Genomic DNA, 4,183 nt, shown 5'->3' with positions numbered 1-4,183 from the left:
GCATGGATACATTTTCCTATCAATAGTTATTTGTCTTTGTCATCAAATTTAGGGAATGCATGGATACATTTTCCTATCAATAGTTATTTGTCTTTGTCATCAAATTTAGGGATGCATGGGTCGATTATGTGGACATGCCATAACTTCTTTAACAAACTATTTTACTTTTTTTAAATTGTTTTCAGCTATTGGCTGTGTATTTTCAATCACATCCAATGCACTTCTTTTAACTCAGTATCACACGGTGGTTTGCATCTGTTGAAGGGCTACTGTGCAGGTAGTTCAGGATGGATCTTCAACTACCAAAAGCATCGTTAAGGCAAGGCCAGTTCTTCCTTTTACTACTTTTTATGGATCAATAAGGAGATTTATTCCTATGGGAACTGCTCAAGTGGCTACTCAGTTGGGCTGGCGTCATCTTCCAGGATGACATCCTGATGAGGAACTATTCAGAGGTGACCTGCAGAGTTTCCACATATTCAGAGAGTGGCTGGCTTATTGACTTGAGAAGAGGTAGCATTGGAGCCAAATCATGGTGGATCCATTGGGTCAGCTGATACCTCAAAAAGGTTCTGGTCTACTTAACAAAAAAAGAAAAAAAAAAAAAGCACCAGGAAAGCTGCTAAGACTTTGAATTATGAAGTTGCTGGAGATTTCTCAAGGGAGGGAAATGGTGAGAAGGAGATGTCATGGGATAGAAAGCAGAGCATACGGGCCGCATGAGTAAGTGCCGGAACCGTTGTGTGTACCATGGGTTGGATCATGTCAGTACTTCTGCTACTGTTGGTTCTCTCTCTGCTCAGGGTTCATGTCTAGGCTGTGCCTCTCATTCCTTTTTTCCAATTCTTTATTTTCTTGCTCAATCATCTTCTACAATCTGAATTTAAATGCAGTTGCAAGCAATTTAGACAATAGAGTTTATGTCCCCTCTGCATACCAACTAATCGTTATGTTCACCCACATTGACCCCAAAACCCTTTTATTCCTGGAGGTCAAACCAGTTTTCTTTTGAAGTCTGTAGTCACCCTGCTCCCACTGTAATCCAAGAGCAAACGATAAACTGCCTGTCCTATTGGCTAAAATGTAAATGAGGAAGAAGTAAGTAAAGAAGACAATTTTTATTAAGTTTCTTTTTTGGCGATTCAGGAATTCATTCATTTATTGAACAACCAAGCCCAGAACTATTTAAGTCAAGTAAGTATAAAGGTTCCCTTCGATGGTTTAAGTTTAGCAATGCTTATTATAATAATGTCACTAATATAATTGTTTATTTTGGCAAAATTTGTCTTGGAATAGAAACATCTTTAGTATAAGGATGATTCTTTATTGTCTCGATGGTAATATGATTAATGTTCAACATGTTGATGAAATAGCAGTTTTATAATCTGGGTGGTCAGAAATCCGTTATTTAATTTTTGAAAGGACAGGAAATCACAAAAACCAAATTCATCCCGCCATGGTATATTTGCTGAGCTACCGGGTTCCTAATGCATCTTTATATCTGTCCTGCTGAACTGAGGAAGAGTGGTTATCATTTTACTAAAATGATGGGGCTAAGGTTTTTACAGCAGGCATAACAAGGGATCTCTTCCTTCCTTCTGCCTTGGATAACCTAAAAAAATAGAGTGTTACCTGTTTTAGGTCTTGATCAAACCTAGACTCTTTTTTAAAACTGTGAAGAAGTGTTGGCCACAGCTTTACCTCTTCAGTTCTTGTCACTGAACTTTCGGACAATTCCAGATTTTAGAGGTGAGTAGGCAGCTGGGGCAGGTAGGACAGCCCGCTCCAAAGACCATTTCTCAATAGAGCATCAACTTCCTGGTGGGATCATATATGGCAGAGGAGGGAAACGCTGAAGTTTAGTTTTCATTCCCTTGTCATGAATAGAAATCACACCTCTAAATCAATACGGATTTTCCTCTTGGACATTTAATTTTTGTATTTCTACCAGTGATTGCAACATGTGAATTAAAGGCTGCTTTATAGTCAGCAGAAGAATTTAGACTGGTGATGGGGAAGTATTTAGACACTAACAGAGGAAATAAATACCTCAGGTCAAACTTTTCAGAGATCACATAGAAAAGAAAATATGAGGGGTGGGTCAAGTATCCAGGTCTGACATTTAGGAAAGTAAATACAAAGAGGCAAAAAAAATATTAGAGATGGTATTTTGAATGAATGAGCTGTTTTAATGAGAGTTGCTAGAATGTGATACAGATATTTATTAGATAAACACAGAGAATTTTCCCTGTATTCACATATTTATTTATTTATTTTAAAGGTTTTATTTATTTGACAGACAGAGATCACAAGTAGGCAGAGAGGGAGGCAGAGAGAGAGAGGAAAGCCAGCTCCCGGCAGAGCAGAGAGCCCAAGGCGGGGCTCGATCCCAGGACCCTGAGATCATGACCTGAGCTGAAGGCAGAGGCTTTAACACACTGAGCCACCCAGGTGCCCCTGTATTCACATATTTAATGCAGAATATAATGATCTTGGTGGAAGATTGGAGTGGAGATTATCTAGGTCCCTTCCAAATGTAAATTTCTGTGATTCCATGACATTCTTCTATCGCTGGACATGCCATTTCTTAATTTGCAGTCTCCAATTAGCTTTGCAATTATAGTTTTAGTAAAATGCTTTCACTAGTCTTCACTTCCAAATGCCTAACACCACGTTAGTACAGGCAGCAAAGAGATAAACAGGGATCTTGGCGATGAAGGTACTTGGCCTATGTCAGTAATAGAAATATTTCATCTTGCAAGAGATTCAGCACTTATTTTAATGCATCCTGTTTGCTTTGTGCATGCCTCCTACATTACTATCTAGCACAAGAGTCTCATCTATAACTTGGAAGACATTTATATTCATGTAGTGGCTGTATTTTTGAAATACAAAGTCTGAGTCTTTATTATCAGTTCTGATTTCCATAAGTCATCCAAGAAAACTAGTCTCATTACTCCATGGTCCTATTGCACAGATAAATCCTGGTTATCTTCCACATGTTTATTGACTTTTTTTTTTTTTTTCAGGAAGCAGAGTGTCTATGTAGTTGGAAAGGATTTGCAACAACTCACCTCATATACAACAGCACATCATTGGACTCATCTTCTAATTAAAACAGGGAAATAAATAGCCAGTTTCCCTATAAACCACGTCACATGGAGTTCACAATTTAGGGCAGTGTATGCATTCACTCTTTCATCTCTTCAAATACCAAAGGTGCTTAAAACTGAGGAGGCTTGAATCCATTGTATTGTCATTCATTCAATATCTACCAATTTGTATTAGGTCCTTCTACTTCTTCTGGAGACTTAAATCTTTACAGTCATGATATGTATTGTATTCTGATCAGTAAGTTCTAGAGAATTATACTCTACAAATACAGGTTACTCTAAGGGTGTGGTAAGATCAATCTCTCTTTCACTATCTTAAAAACCCCTGGCAAAAGTGATGGCATTGATTTGGCTCTGGTCATGATCCCAGAGTCCTGGGATGGTGACCCACACTGGGCTCCCTGCTGAGCAGGGAGCCTGCTTCTCCCTCTACCTCTGCCTGCTCTTCCCTCTGCTTGTGCTTTCTGTCTCTGTCAAATAAATAAAATCTTTAAAAAAAAAAAAAAGTGATGGCATTGATGAAGCAGTAGGGATTGAAAGAGTAACACTGGATCCCAAATGTTGGTATGCAGAAGGATCTCCTGTATCCTTGCTTTAAGTACAGAGATCTGAGAACCATACCCCCCAACCCGTTCTGCTTCAGGTGATTCAAATGTGGTGATTCAAGGATCACATTTTGAAAAATAACTGGTCTAGTCAACAGTGAGTAGAACAATACATTAAAAACAAACAAACAAACAAACAAAAAAACCAGACGCTGTGCATATGAGATGTCCTCAAGCCTGTAGAGTAAATGTAGATAATTGAAGACAGAATTTTTCAAGAGTTAGATGTGCAGAAATGAATGGAAATGAATTGGGGAAGGAACAAGGTGATGACAGGGGTCAATGATAATGTGACAGCACCTGGGAGCGCCCATCTATTCAACTGTGACCACACACGAGGCACTCAGAGACATATAGATATGTAATTCACATAGAGATATGTAATTCACATATAGATAATAATTCACATATAGATATGTAATTCTCACCATCCTCAGGGACATCCCAACATGAAGGACGGAGTGA

General features: G+C 38.6%; 1 long non-coding RNA gene across 1 annotated transcript in view; it reads left to right on the top strand.

Moving 5' to 3' along the window:
- Window positions 1-3,547, top strand: part of LOC132017634 (uncharacterized) — a 14,184-nt gene extending 10,637 nt beyond the window's left edge. The window contains exon 3 of the long non-coding RNA XR_009404347.1: window positions 3,030-3,547. This is a non-coding gene — a long non-coding RNA (uncharacterized LOC132017634). The remainder of the gene's footprint in view (window positions 1-3,029) is intronic.
- Window positions 3,548-4,183: the final 636 nt, after the last annotated feature.

The sequence above is a fragment of the Mustela nigripes genome, chromosome 5, assembly GCF_022355385.1.
Source record: "Mustela nigripes isolate SB6536 chromosome 5, MUSNIG.SB6536, whole genome shotgun sequence".
Classification (NCBI taxonomy): Eukaryota; Metazoa; Chordata; class Mammalia; order Carnivora; family Mustelidae; genus Mustela; species Mustela nigripes.
Note: the sequence above shows the minus strand (reverse complement) of the source record. Positions and strands in the feature narration are given on the sequence as shown.